The sequence below is a fragment of the Harpegnathos saltator genome, unplaced genomic scaffold, assembly GCF_003227715.2.
Source record: "Harpegnathos saltator strain DR-91 unplaced genomic scaffold, Hsal_v8.6 scaffold202, whole genome shotgun sequence".
Lineage (NCBI taxonomy): Eukaryota > Metazoa > Arthropoda > Insecta > Hymenoptera > Formicidae > Harpegnathos > Harpegnathos saltator.
In genome coordinates this window covers 1397638-1413557 of record NW_020229987.1, presented here as the reverse complement: position 1 = coordinate 1413557, position 15920 = coordinate 1397638, and the positions used below count along the sequence as shown (strand labels likewise).

The 15920-nt window shown below is 48.5% G+C and overlaps 1 protein-coding gene across 2 annotated transcripts in view; it reads left to right on the top strand.

Annotated features, from left to right (window-relative positions):
* The window catches only part of ss (aryl hydrocarbon receptor spineless), a 218552-nt gene that overhangs the window by 167487 nt on the left and 35145 nt on the right, over nucleotides 1-15920 (top strand). The gene's annotated exons all lie outside the window — the stretch shown is intronic.

Sequence of the window (15920 nt, the reverse complement as noted above, 5' to 3'; positions counted from 1 at the left end):
TACAACTCCAATTTTCTAATCGTCGTCGTGACGTCATACTCGCGCGGCTTTTTTAAGGCGAGGAGCGTAGCCCAGCTCTTGCACGAGTCGCTTCGTGGCGAAGAGTGCACGCCGAAATTAAATCATCGGGAGCGAAAGGAAGAGACAGGAAGAGGAGCGTGGACGAGCGCGGAGAGGGGAGAGTGGAGAGAGGGGGAGAGCGGGGAGATATCCGGCTGATGAACCGGCTATGAAACCGAGGCGTACGAGGTGTCTATTCCTCCAAAGTATGGAAGGGTATATACACGGATTAATGGCGGTGTATCATGCAAGCCAAGCTATTACGTTCCCTTTCCTGCGTTTTAGGTGCGCACATGAGGGAAAGGGAGCAAGAATCTGCGAGAAGGGGGAGAGAGAGGGAGAGAGAGAGAGAGAGAGAGAGAGAGAGAGAGAGAGAGAGAGAGAGAGGAGAGAGGGAGAGGGTGGGAGAGAGAAAGAGATCGAGAGAAATAAAGGAAAGAGCAAGGTAGAGGAGAGGGGGGTAGAAACGGGAGGGAGACGAGCGCCGAGCGATATACTCGCACGTATGAATGGTACGCGCGATTTCATGCGAGAGTCAACGCGCGTCCAACAGCAGCGTCTATAACGGCGGGTTATTAATCGTCGGCTCGCTAATTGCGTTACGTTAGGCCCGCTCCTACGCCCGCGGCTAATTCCCGAACGGGATCCCGTCGTCCGACAACACGCGCGATCGCTGTCGCCGCCGCCGTGGAGTCGCGAAACGCGCCAACACGGATTGACGCTTTGCGCCCGCGTGTGCGCCGGGAGAATCAAGCCCTTCATCCCTTATCGAAGGGACACCCGTGGCACCGGGAGATCGAGTTGTCGCGAGTCGGATGAAGTAGAGCGGATCTCTACGCGGTCATGGGGCGAAGAAATTGCGCCTTTGGAAATAATTACGTGAATAATTCCCGGAGCGAGATATCGATTCGTGCGATCGGGTCTGATTCGCCATGAGCTCGGCTCAAGTCCGGCTCAAACGTTCCCTGAACGTGGGCACCAGGTTCCCGGGCTCACCTCACGCCATCCTCGTGCGCGGCTTGATACATCGATAACGTATTTATGCAATTCGCGCGGTTCCTTGAACCCGTCTTTCCAGGACCTTCCCTCTGACCCCTTCTTCCTCCTACGCTTTTTACCCTCCGACCCCCTCCCCCTCCACCCCCCCCCCCGGCAGCCGCGCCGCACCGACGCAGTCTCCCTTTTTCCGCGCGCGCAGTATACCGTTTCGCCGATCCTCATAAACTTTACGAACCCCGACGGTAAATCCGGTTTATGACAAGCCGGCCGCCACCACGAGGCATCCTCGAAATTACGGCTGAGCGCGATCGGATTTTTATACCCCTCCCCAATTATACCGCCGTGAGTTTTAGCGTCGCGACGAGCCGCTGGCTGGCTGGCTGGCGGATGCTTGGCGGTGGTGGGTATGCTCGATTGAGAGAACGACTCGTTTAGACGCGAGGCGTCTCTCCGACCGCCTTCCCCCCCCCCCTCCCCCTCTTGGCCCGTGTAATTCGCGTCTATCGAGTTACACGGCATCAAATCAGCGGCGGGCCGCCGCGCGTAGATCACGCCGCCGCCGCGCATTCACGCTGCGTCTTCCTCCCCCGGACTGCCACCCTCTCTCGTCATTGTCGGCGCCGTCTCCAGCTCGGTGCTTCCAGCAGCGTGTACGAGCTGGAAATCTGCTCAGGTACCTGCTAAATCTACCCAGCAGGCCTGCTCGGTCCGGTAGATCTGGCACGCTGACTGTGTCAGACTGCGCAATCCGCAAGCGGGAGAAAATAGCCTTTTAGATACGAAAGATCGGATAGCCAATAAAGTCGCGACCAGAAGAGACGTGCGGATAAAATATAGAAATGTATCTGTGGCAGGAAAGTTACAAAATTATTGAAAATATTTTCCAATGTGCTTCGCCGCACGTCCATATTTGATACGATAATATTCACCGGTGATTTTTAGAGAATAAATTTTCTCACTGAAACGTATGCGCGTTCTGCGAAAAGTGCTGCCATTTCTCTGCCGTTATCCGTAAAGATAGAACCGTTGTAATAATGAATTTTCACATCGAGAATGCAACTACCGCAACTAATAATTTTTTAAAACATACGGCACGAACACGGCAAAGTAAACAAGTCTCAAAAAGCGGATGTTTTTGCGGATCTTTAATTATTTTCTTACATCTCAATTCATTAAACCTCGAACGCGGCATAACGAATTGAAGTAATTAAAGAAAGATCGTTTTATAGTTAGCATCAAATTATCTAATATGAAATTCAGCGAGTGTTCTTTATTAAATATACACTCTCACGATGTTGTCCGAAGAAGGCTGCATGAGATACGCTCGCGGCCGAGGAAATTTAATTTGTTTATCTTAATGCGTTTCGGCGAGAACGTACGACGAATGTGCTTACTAAATATCTTCACGCTCGGGAGTCGCTGTTGGTTTAAGATGGCGCGTCCACTGCGTGGGGATATCTAATTTGTTAATTTGAATTTAACGCTACCGGGACGCGCTCCGTTGTGGTGCCGGAGAAGCGAGGCGCTTCGCGACCGGCGGACATAATGGGATCCCTTCCGAGAAGAAGAAGAAGAAGAAGAAGAAGAAGAAGAAGAAGAAGAAGAAGCAGCAGCAGCAGCAGCAGCAGCGCGAACACTCGTCGAGTTATTCCACAATTAACAATCGTCGTCAGTCCTAAATACAAACTCGATATCTTCCTCGTGTATGCGGAAATATCTCCTTGTTATTTATTATTACGTCGTTAACGAACGTTAAGCAAAACCGATTGCACGACTTCGCGGGATCGGTGCAATTTTCTTTTCTCCTCTTATCCTTTTTGTTATTTATTTATTTTTTCACGACGTCCAGTGCCCTTCAGATTATTCCCTTCTCAGGCATTCAACGGCAACATATTAAACGCGCCGGCCGCAAACGTGTGTAGCGTCGTCCGCGAAACCGCGACAACGCGCGCGGGCACGCGAAACGAAGCGAAGTCGCGCACTAAATACCGATTATTTTCAGAAACATAAAGCTACGAAATCAAATACACGGACTTTTCCCGTTCGCCGCGTTAAAGTATCGTTTTTCGTGGGTAGCGTGCAAGGAGGTACCTTCCTACTTAATACTTACTATTCTCTAAACGGTATGCGGATACATTACTTCTACGAAAGTTTCCTCGCGTAAAACGTTTACTGCCCTTTTTCGTCACTTCTGCCGTGGCGCGCCACATGGGGAGGGAAAGAAATCGTTTCTCCTGAATCTCCGACGTAAAAGGTTCAAGCGGGCCGAAAGCGTTCTTCGATCAACCCGACACGAAACCGTCGCCGGTAATTCGCCACACTAAACACCGGCGTTTTCGCGAACTCGCCTGCGCGATCCACGGCGCGAAAGGAGGCCGGCCGAGATTCCTGAAAATTCTCAGTAACGAGCAGGAAACCTTATAAATATCTCCGTGCGGATTCTCACAGTTTATGCAGATGTGACTTTAACGACCCTACGAATCACCAACGCAAATAAAAACATGCCTCATTAATAATCTATAAATCCTTTGAAAAAAAATCTCTTTTTTAATTTCATAAGGCTGCAGTTCGGATTGCGAGGATATTTCACCGCAACCATTTCCGTCAATGATAAAATTATAAATTGGTAAAAATGATGTAAGGTACATGTCCCGGTAACCGGACATTTAAGCATAAGTCGTCACAAAAAATACAATATATAATATCGAGAATAGTTTCGATATAAATATTTGCATTTATTCGAAAACTTAAGATTCCTTTAAGTAGAAAAAATGATTTAAACCAATGTACATATCTGTTATCAATGAAATATTTATACAATGAAGCGCATTTGTATGAGCGGACAGTTGAAATAGGTTATGGCCCAATATTCAAATATAATTTGTCTCAGTGTCAGCCTGCAATTAGAAAATTAGTACGTGCTAACGGGAAACAATATAAATATAGATGCTACCTCTTAATGAATTTATTACCGATTCACTATTATTTTGTCCAACCATAGGTGCATATTTATTTGATTAATTTTTATTTTAACACAAAAGCATCAAATTGGGCATATATCTTTTTTTCCAAGTCATTGTCAAATATTGGAGTTTTTTTACAATAATTATTACTTTCATTCATCACTGTTAAAATAAATAGTAAATATTTTTTTCCAAAATGCTCGGATACTGGGATGTATCCGAGGGATTATTGGGACGTTTACCTTACCTCTCACATGTAAAAATATTATCCTCTTCTCCTCTCGCAACACACACCGCGCATACTCTGTCTGCTTCCCCTTTCTAGCGATGTCTCTAAGCGAGATGGCTGATCCGTGACGGTATCTAACTCCTTGGCGATTGGCGCGCGCGCGCGTGCGCGACCGTCGCCGCGGCGAATCAAATAAAACGCTGATTATCCGACCGCCGGGCGGCCGGATTTTTCGATCGTTGAGCGAAACATACTTCGCCAATCCATTTCTGTCGTCTCTCGGAAATTATCACCCGGCGCGAAGGCACGATACGCGGCGGGGGGCCCCCCGTCGAGCGAGCGCACGGCTCTCAGCTTTCGTTCCTATATGAAACTCGAATAAACTTTTCTGGGACCGCTACCACGGCGTCAGCGGGGGAAAAATGTATGCGATCGGTCGCTTTCTTCTTTCTCTCTTTGTCTTGTTCTTTTCTTCCTTTCGCTTCATCGGGAGACCAGTCTCTTTGGCGTTACGGACGCCGTCGTGACGCACGACGACAGGCTCGGCCGATACGAGAGGCGGGAAATCGTCGTCGGATCGTCGCCGATAACGACCGGACCGTCCGCGTGAACGATCAGGACCGATTTACGAGCGGACCGCCACGCGCGCACGGTACTCTTGTAAAATGTACTTTATTATGCGTATACATATGTATAAGCAGCTGTCGCCGGTGATCGCGGGACTTGTAAACTAAGACGTCGCGTCTTACACGATGTTAGTGAGAGTGCGTGCCCGGAGTCTGCGCGCTCTTCCTTTCTGCGTTCTCCTTCTCTCTTTCTCATCGTGCGCGCGGACGCACGAAAAGTACCTGTTTACGAATTGAACGTGAGTTGATGTACGAAGAACGTAACGAATGACTTGTATCTGAGGCGGATCTTATCTCCATAGAATTTCCTTTCCTCGCGTGGACACGGACATGGACGTAAAGTCCAGAAGCATAAACGGCCAGGAGGAGGAAGAGGAACGACGGACGGGGAGGAGTTACGTCCGTTTCGTGACACTCGAGCAATCTTATACATTCCGTAAAAAAGGCAGGCGTACCTCGCAAGATCCCGCTCGCTGCGTCCCGCGCAACGTGGCGGAGAATTTCGGGCGGAACAAAGGCACACACGCGCGTACAGAAGGAATCGGCCGTAAAAAGCCGGCCGGGACGTTTCGTATCGGCCGCGAGATTACTCGTTAAAGCGCTGACGGAGCCGATCAAAATGCCGAACGAACCTGTGCATTATGTTGTTGATACAGCACTGCGGGCGAAATTCACCGGTTCGCGCTCTCTCTCTCTCTCTCTCTCTCTCTCTCTCTCTCTCTCTCTCTCTCTCTAGCGGGGGCCGCCCTGGCCTCCGCCGTTTGCCTCTGTACACCCCCCTGCCCTTCCCGCTCTTTTTGCCCGTCTAACGTGGTAGCTACGGTGGATCGAGCAATTTTTACCCCGGTGCGCAACTCGGGCTTCGGTACAAATCACGCCTCTCAGTGACGTATCGCCGCGAAAGCAGCCATTTTGCTCTCATATTTTTTATTTAATAGCCACCAGGCTATCGTGTATCGCATTAATACGCGGCAGCTACGCCGCGGTAGCGGTAAAAGAGGGTCGTGGTCGGGGCGACCCCCGCCACCCGGTAACCCGTAATCATAAGCGAGCTATTTTTCTCCCTGCTCTCTCTCTCTCTCTCTCTCTCTCTCTCTCTCTCTCTCTTCCTTTCTTTTACCCATTCTCTCTTTTCCCCATTCTTCTTTCTCGATACTCGCTGCTATATCCACGTTGCCACGGACCTCGTCTTAACGGGTACATCCTGAGGATGCTAATAACGTTGATATCAGCGTATCGCGGCGATTAAGACAATAGCCCAGGGAGGGAGGGGGGGGGGGCGATGGGGGAGCGAGAGTGTGACAAGAATTGATATCGGGAGGATAAAGCGACGGGGCGTCTCGCGTTTCTCGCGTAAGAGCGGCCGCTCTTGTTCGCTCGTGAATCGCGATTTCGAGTAACGTTCTAGCCCGCCATTGCCCCGCGCTATTTATATGACGTTGGACGCCCCCCGTCCGTGTATTTTTAAAGTGAATAGTGATTTATATGCGCCCTGTCCGAAACCTCGCTATGCACCAGGCATGCTCACCTCCGTGACTTTGATTACTCCCGAGTCACGAACGAGCGCTCCACCGTCCGTAGCCTTAAAACGGAATTTCATGTCGTTCGGTGCTTCGAACACAAAATACCACTTAAACGTCGTAAAGCCCGAAATGACATACTTCGTAGTTGAATGAATTAACGCGAACGGTACTTCCTCCGTGCGGGGTCGCGCAGCCGCACGAGAAGGGGTGCCCCGGCGTGTCTAAGTTCATCGTTTCATCCGATCGGGAGATCTCGCAGGGAGAGACGGGGCAAATTTCAAGAGCGATCCGCTCCTTTTCGCTTTTCGACGTCAATTCTTTTTATTCTCCTCTGGTTTCGTACACATCGCAGCAAAATGCTTCTGACGAATTTATGAAGTTACCTCGAAATTACGATAGTATCTCCGCCACTGCCATTCTCCAGCCCCGCTGCATCAAGATCGCCCGCAGCGAGCATACTCGCATTTATCCATATTTACCCGCGTCTTTCTCTTGTTCCCGCGTTTCGTCGCGTTTATTCATACGATCCGCTATCACCGTTCAATCGACCTCGCGAGCACGAGTGACGGAATAATCGCGATTCCTTCGGGAATCCGCGAATAATCCGGCGCGCCGTGCATCAATCAGGACACACACGCGGCGTACTTCTGATAACACGCGTGTCGGCGCGAATTTCGATCACGCGAGTACAAGAAAGGGAGAAAAAGTGATAACGGCCGAGGAGGCGAGAGAGCGACGCGCCTAAGTGAATTCTGTGTACGTTCCGGCAAGTCCTGGCGAAGTAACGAGTCGGTCGGCTGGATGGAATGAAGGAACGGTGGAGTTGTACGGCCAAGTTGATCATCGTGCTATAAGGTCTTACTTGTTGCTGATGGTTGCATGTCTGCCACGGCAGCCAGCCGTGCCTTCTGCTTCCCGGCTGATTGCTCCGTATGCGAGGAGCGATAGGGAACTTCGTCCCGGGTGGACGGCCGGCGGCTTCCTAGTCGTTGAACTGGCCGAAAGTTCGCGATCTTCGCGGAAGCAGCGGGTCGCTTGAGCGACGGAGCGAACGGGCGTTGGTCTCCTATCCGGGTTGACCACCGGTTATCCTGAACGCAAATCTTCTCGAATCGAAATTCATCGATGTACCTTCTTCATGGTGATGAGAGCGGGTCAGTTCTAACGCGAGCTTCGGGGATGGATTCCGCCGAGGTTTCACCGGACTTGAGTTGGACTTTCGACGCATTTTTCTTTTTATCACGAATTTTATCAAGGGAAACTTGAGGAAGATGAATCACGTCCGTCGTTCGTCGAGGATCAATGTGCTTAGGACTGTCGGCTCGATTTCCTCGCTCGTCGAAATTGCTTCCGCGTGGACATGATTTTCCGCGTAGGAGAACGCGAAAGAGAACGCGTCCCGGCGGCGGAGGTGATAATTCAGGGATAATTAGATGACTTTCGCAATTTCCCCCACGGGTAAAGTTACCGCGGCCCATTGCTCGCATGCATGTCTATAAATACTGGAAGGCTCGCTTCTCTCGCACTTGAAATATTCGCAAGGCGGCGCGGCTAATTTCTTGGGGTAACCGCACACTCTCGAACTTTTACGGGAACACGCTGTGTGATGTGTGTTACGGCGCGCGCACGTTGTATGCACAGCTATCCAACTTTTTAATCTGCCTGGCCGTGACTTTTGGCAGGTCGAACCCTTGCTCCACATACATGGCCCGGCGACTAACGAGTCCATCTTGGCGAATATCCAATTTCGCTAAAGTCAATTCGACTCCCACGAAGACAAGGCCCGCAACGAGTTAATCGCTCATTTTTGTATACTGATCGTAATACGCGTAATATTAAAAAAAAACGTTTATATTAAAAATACTTTCTTGCGTTCTTAAATTCTCGTCAGACGAAGCGAAAGTCGAAGTTACAAAAATTTGATCACCCTTGAATTTTAGCACATCTCTCTCTCTCTCTCTGTATCTCAACAACTCTCATTTTCTTCGTTTCCCGTTTAAAAAACGCCAACTGCGCAGAAATAATGTGAGAAGAAAAATGGGATTGCGAAAATTATCGAAAGTGCAGATAAATAAGAGAGCAGTAAAAATAACGATAGTTTGTTATTAACGTGCTGTACTACGATATATCCCGCCGATTGAATAATTGCATACAATCACGATAATTAACGAGTCGTCAAACATGGAAAGTCGAGAGAAAGGGAAATTTCACACACACATACACGCACATCGTTAATTAAGCACGTCGCCGCCGTGTTGAGAGATGTGAAAGGGTTGAGAAGGAGGTCGTAAACTGAGCAATGACCGGCATTAAAAAAAAGAAGTCATCGTGCAAAAGGGAAAGCATCAGTCGGGGTAAGCAGGCGACCAGTCGTCATTAGATCGATCGGATTCAGCACGAAGGCAGAACCGCATCAACGCGTCCACCGCGGAAGTTGCGAGCAGAAATATCGATTCCTGCGAAACTATTTTTCCTTCCGTCTCTCTCTCTCTCTCTCTCTCTCTCTCTCTCTCTCTCTCTCTCTCTCTCTCTCTCTCTCTCCTTCTTTTTAGTTAAACTAATTCGTCGCGTTACTTTCACCGCCATCGGCGACGGTGAGGCAACAAAAGAGATTGTTGCCGCCGCAACGGCACTTAACGAATTCGAGGAACGCAATAAACGCATCCGCAGCGGCGGCGGTTTTGCTGGCATTTTCCCCGGCTCGCGTTGTACTCCGCAGCAAAATTCGAACAACTCGAGCGATGTCGAAAATCCCTCGCACACGTATTCTGATTATCAGCCGGCGAATTTAACGTCCCGGGAAGTCGCCGCGAAACATAATCTTGATGCGAGTTCCTCAGCCTTAATTATCAGGTTGGTGCAAAAATAATTGCGGTTTTTATCGTTTTAAGTCTGGCGCTGACTTTTTTACCGTTACCGTTATCTTTATCTTATCGTTATCGTATCTTGTCTAGAATTCTATTTTGTAGGAATAAACAAACTTGTTTCCCGTTGAAAGAAATATGTGCAGGCCAATGGCCTTTACTTTGATTAATGAATATAATTTTTTAACTAATTTATGCGTCTTTATACTCGATACGCAAAAACCGCAATTATTTTTGCACCAACCTCATATAATTTCCTTTTCCGTGCAGTTGAAAATCGTGTCAACCGTGTGTATACATCGTTCAACTTCGATGTCCGATGTGTGAACCGTGATCGAGGCACTGCAATAAAAAGAGAAAGAGAAGCTCCACCCTGAGTAGAAAAATTAATAGGGCCTGGTAAAATCTGGTAAAGGCTTAATTATTTTTCTCTGACATTAATCGGGCATTACTAGGAATAGAAAAACAAGGGTCCTACAAGATGTATAACAAATGATTTAACGGGGCCTTATAAAGCAATATTAATAGGACCTTATAAGGAAGTATTTTTATTATTGCTTGAATAAAGATATTCGTTCTTTTCATTCCAAGAAATTTAGACTGTAATTTCATTATTTCTTTATAATTTTGTTAGTATACAAGGAGGATTTTTTATTTTAAAAATATAGCATACTTTACAATAAAATATAGCATTTTTTACAGATGAAAATCCTACTACTGTTTTTATTAAAGTTTGTTGCATTTCAAAACAAAGGCAATACTAGAAAAAATCCTTGGAAGAGACTAATGAATACTGGTAACGAATAAAACTAGTAAAAATTTGTTTTTAATTGCGATGTAATTAAAACATCTTTAAAAGAACCGGATAGAACATATCTACTAAAACAATAGTAAACTGATGACAATTTTATTACACGCTTCAGATCTAATTAATTTTCTATAACAAAACTTTATTTTGTATATTTAACTAAAACATGCTTGAAAGATCCTTCTAAGGCCCACATCAGTTTTCCATGTTAAAGCTTATTTCGTAAAATTTAAGGCACTCATCTTCTTTTAAAAAAATTCTTTCAAGGCCCTTATCAGTTTACGCTTTATCAAAGCCTTATTTATTAGATCTAAGGCATCCCTAAAAAATTCTTCCAAGGCCCTTCTCAGCTTTTCCTATCAAAGCCTTATTTCGTAAAATCTAAGGTATCCCTAAAAGATCCATCTCGAGGCCTGATGTGATAATAATGAGGCATCCCTTTTTAGGGCATTCTACTTTCAGCCTTATCGGATACCTTTATACTGCATCAAGATGGCCCTAACAATTTTTTGCTCGGAACACTCGTCCGCCCGATGCAATGCCTGGAATGCGCACATTCAGACATAATAATAATAAACGCTAAGAGACGTTAAACGCAATGCGTTCAATAGGTGGGTTAGTGGAAAACCTCGGCCGCGCACTCCCGTTACGTTTTATGGAACTGCGAATGCCCCTGCGAGCCCCCCTCGTATAATTGCCACGTAACCATTAATGCAATGCTGCTTACTAATCCTAAAATTAGTAGCAGCCAGATGGCGGCAGCTGGCAATTATACGGCAGCGGGTCAATGATATCAAACGTATCTCCGCGTACTCGCCGCGCGTTCGATCGCGCGTCCGCCATTAAAATATCCTCCGCTCGGCGGCGGAACGTCCGCGAGTCGCCGTTGATCATATTTCACTCGTCGGCGAAAGAAAAAAAAAAGAAGAGAAAACAAAAGACACATCGCATCACGTTCGCGATAGATATGCCTCTTGGCTGCACGATCAATCGAGCGGATATTATTAATTCCACGCTCCGTCGTTATCCGCTGGACTCGAGCCCACTTGGATGCTCGATAGCTCGGTAGACATCTTCTCTTGCCCGAAGAGAGTCCTGCGCTCTTCGTACCATACTACCATCATCATCTTCGAGATCTCCTCTTACCTTCAGTATCCTTATTACTCTTTAACACCTCAACACTGGGTTCAAATTACATAGCAACTTATCGCGCTTGACCCACCAAGCGGCCCTCCGCGTCGTTCGTCGCAACGCACGCACGAGAGAGAGAGAGAGAGAGAGAGAGAGAGAGAGCTCGAGGCTTCGTGAAGTAATCAACGAGTGTACTCGGCGAGTCCCACGTAGCTGGCAAGGTAGCTCATACGATTCCGTTTGATGCTCCTCGCTGCTGAACTTTACTTTGATGTCAGCCTTGGGATGCTTTTGGAACGCGCGGTCGCATTGGGAGTCAAGGACGTCGATATGAGCGGAAATCGAGCAGGGAGGGCGAATGCGATTCGCAGACAGTCGCAGTGAGTCAGTGGGAGAGCGAGCGAGCGAGAGAGGAAGAGAGAGAGAGAGAGAGAGAGAGAGATGTGGGCTGAGTCAAAGGTAACTGTAGGTTGGGTGGGTGCATGGGATGGGATGATATGAGGTTAGGTTGGTGGTCGACGGGGCTCGCCTTGGTCTGGCACCGCTAGTCCTTCCCGTATTGATCGCGTGCTCCTTTCCTCCCTTAGATACCACGTCGACCCTCTCTTAAGCCTTACGTATGGCCCGGGCTCGCTCTACCTTAGCCGCTCGACCTTAAGCCGAGACGAGTTCACGGCGGAGTCTCCGATTGGGCTTGAAATCGGCCCTCGCGATCTGTATAAATCCGCCGAGCTTATAGCTCCCTGTTGTTCAGCGAGCGCTGGTAAATTTTTGCACTCGTCTACGGAAAGCTGCCGGGGCGCGCGAAAATCTGCGCGCCTTGGCGGAATTTTGCGCACTTTCGTTCCCTCGCGCTTTCCACGCCGAATTCGTCGTCCCTCGTATACTTTATGTACTGTTATTTGCTCCTTCGCCGAGTAAACAATCGATTATACCTGCGGTAATCCCCAGGTCGTGATTCCCCGGGCGAAACTTCGGTCCAGCGATCTGCCGTTTCCGTTGCGTGAACCGCGAGAACAGAAAGTACGCGAGTACCGTTCGACGATCGCTCGCTCCCGCGCATTCTTCCGCTCAACTGAAATTCACTTCGAGTACACGAGCACCTCCCGCCATCTGATAGCGCGTATTTTTCATAACAAGGTAGCAGAACGGCTGCCAAGCCAAGGCGCCGTATGCATATACATATACGCACTCGTGCGATTTATGGTTAAAAGGAGGGGAGGGGGGGAGAAGAGCAGCCCGTTGCATCGCAATAACGTTCTTACCCGGACGTGGTGTCGAAGAGCTTAATTAACACCGAGGGTCCAAGAGACGAGCGCTGCAGCGGTGCGCGACCGATGAACTGCAAGACGACGCGACGCACGAATTTGCAAAGCTGCCGTGACGAACGTGGCCTTATCGCGCTTGTCGCACGCACGAACGACGACGACGACGACGACGAGGCTGCAGCAGGTGAGGCTGGTCGCGGTTGATGACGCTAACTCACCCTTGTACAAGCGCTGCGCAACCCTCTCTACTTCCCCGAGATACTCTGGTGCGTACGGAGTGTCTCTGAGGATCCCGACAGAATGGCAGGGTTGTGTCCTTGATAAATCGAAGGGCTTCGGGAAGTTGAGATTTCCTGTTCGAAGGACTTTCTGCAAATGTCCAAGCTTCCGGCAGGGATCTCTTATCGTTCGGATCAATAAGAAACTAATTCGCATTCATGAGAGATCTTATCGCTCGAACGTGTCGCGGGAGTTTAGTCGACCGAGAGGACCTTCCATTTCCACGTCGTTAGGACTCCCGAGGCTCTCACGGTGTCAGGCAGAGCTTCGGACAGGATCTTCGGGCTAACTCAGCACGCATCCCGACTAGAAATTTATCCCATGGTCCTGATCAGGTTAACTTCATTTGGACGTCAGGTCCCAATAAGGTAATACTATCGGGTCCTGGTGAGTCATGTAACGCAGCATGGATATCAGGACCTTAATAAGGTTCACAGTCAGGTCCTTATTGAGTCACCTTATGGAATCATTATTACGTTTCTTTTTTTTCAAATTATGGCTCCTGATTACTCGCCACGGCTATATCGGATGATGACATTGGAAATAAGAAATGACACGCTGCAAATTCTTTCATGTCATTTCCAAATAAAAAGATATTTGCATGAAATAATATTTTAGATCGCTTGAGCATACTCGTAAAATGTTTCGTCACGACCAATAAATTATCGCACAACATAAACACGCACTGAGATACGCAACATGCACGCACAGTGTAGGCGACTGAACCGCTTCTCGAGCGTCTTTTGTCCTGTAGGCCCATATATGGACAAATGCAAGACAAATGAGAGCTGCAGTGCGCACGCCGCTACAGGCAACTCGTCGTTGCGCGTCATACGATAAAAATTGAACTGTCTCTAATTATATGTGGCGCATTATAAAAATATTTTTTTATACTACGTCTAGTGCTATTAAAGTTTTACACGTACACACGCTCACACATGCGCGCGCGCACATACACACACATATTTACATTATATACATATAAATTTAATTACAAATGGTTTTTGTTAAAATTTGATAATGCAAATCATATTAGGTACAATGAGTAAGATCCCGACAAGGACCTGATCAACTGAACCATATTATATCATATACTACGTAGGTTGATACATTAAGGTCCTAATGTGGACCCAATCATTATAACCTTATCAAAGTCTTCCTTACTCATTTGTCGTTGGGACGTTATAAGGACTGACTTACTTTGAATTACCTTTCATTCACTCTATTAGGTCCTTATCAATGTTAGGTGAATCTGATCAAAATTTCTAGTCGGGATTGAAGCCGCGCGCGCGCGACGGAACGGTGCTTCTAGGTCGTTCGGCGCGTACGCTCGCGATCTACATTTTATCGGAATTATTGCTAAACGCGGTTGACATCGCGCGGCAGCGAAATTCCACTCGGCGGATCTCGGCGTTAGCAGCGGCCCGCGCTGATCCAGTTTCGTCGCGGGTCGCGTGCTCGCCGCGACGCAATTAGTCGTCTTGATAAGCGAGGTAGCGAGGCGGCCCAAACCAGATAAAGAGAGAGAGAGAGAGAGAGAGAGAGAGAGAGAGAGAGGGAGAGAGAGAGAGAGAGAGAGAGAGAGAGAGGGTGAGAGAGGGCGAAGGGGTGGAAAAGGCAGAAAACCAGGCTAATTCGGATGCAGTTTCTTTTAATCGGCCAGCGCTAAGGTACGGCGCGCAATATACGCGATCATAACGATAATGACGCATGCAATAAGCGGCGGCGGCGGCGAGCCGTATGACCCATTGCGTATGGAAATGGAAACCGTATGAAAATCCAGCTCGGCACGAACGCGTTAACGCTCGAGCGCATTCACGGGGCTTATCTTCGACACCTTTATTGATCTCTAAATGCGAGCGACTTCTCCCTCTCGCTCCACCTTCGTGCTTTCGTATCTTTCCCGGCCGACGCGAGTTCGGCCGGCCGGCGAGCACCGCCTCCGTGTGTGTCACGTAAATTTCATTCTACTTTGTAGGATCGTGCATCAACAGCTGATTAGAAACACGCATTCGATCACGCCGCGGTATTGAATTAAAATGCAACCCCCGCCCGAGCGCCCCGCCCGCGATTTTACACGTTCGTGATCGCGTGTTTGTTTACCCGCGAGCCACGGCGTTTCTTCCCGGCGCATTGTTTGCGCCCGGTAATTAGTGTGTCGATATGGTCCCGCGTGTGACGTTTAAGCGCGAAAATACCGTGTGCCGTGGGTCGTTAATAAGCGACTCGTGGCGATCACCGAGGATATATTGACGGAGTTTTATTTCGAGTCATGAAGAGGGGTGGGGGGGAAACCTTGCCAGATTTATCTTTACAATGGCATTCTCTCCCCGAGTCGTGCACATACGTTCGCACATTCCATTGTGCTTTCTTGCTAAATTAATTATGTATTATTTATAAACAGATTAATTATGTGCCCCTCTCGGGCACCTAATTAATCCAACATAATTGCAATGATGGATCATAGCAAGTACCTTCATCCCCGAAAGGAAACGTTCATACGCGTCTCTCTTTTCTTGCGCTCTTTTCCTCTTCTCTTTTTTATTTAAAAGAAAAAAAAAAAATTGAAGGATGGAACCGTCTTCCGGTTTCTTCCGGAAACGCGCGCGGAGCAGCCGCCGATCTCGCAATCAGCATGCCGACGCTCGTGTCGAGCCGTGGCGTCCGTGCCCGTGACTTCTACTCGCATGAGCGAGGAAAATGGAAAGATTTCGTGCGTGAAGTATTATTGGCGACCCGCTAATGCGGGAGAGTCAAGGTGAGGATGAAGGGGTATTAGAAGTTCACGCTTGGACGGAACACGCGAGTGCGCTCGCGAGTGGCACGCGACTGATCCGCCGGGCGACTCACGCGAGAAATAGAAAACCGCGTGTGTATCTTTTTCTCCTCCTCTTCCTTCCCCTCCTCCTTCTCCTCCACCCTTAATTTTTCCTCCTCCTCAGCCCGTTCTTCCCTTTTTCTCGCATCCGCGGAGAAACATCCGCGCTACCGCGATGCGTAATTACCGGCCGGCCGGCGGTGAATCTGACATCGTTCCTCCGCGTTTTCGCGTCTGCCGTTGCGCGAAATTGTTCGCGCGATCCCTCCCCCCCCCCCCCAGCGCTTACGTAATTTTACTCGCGGCTCGACGAACGAGCGAATCAAAAATTGCTGTGCGTTACTAACTACCA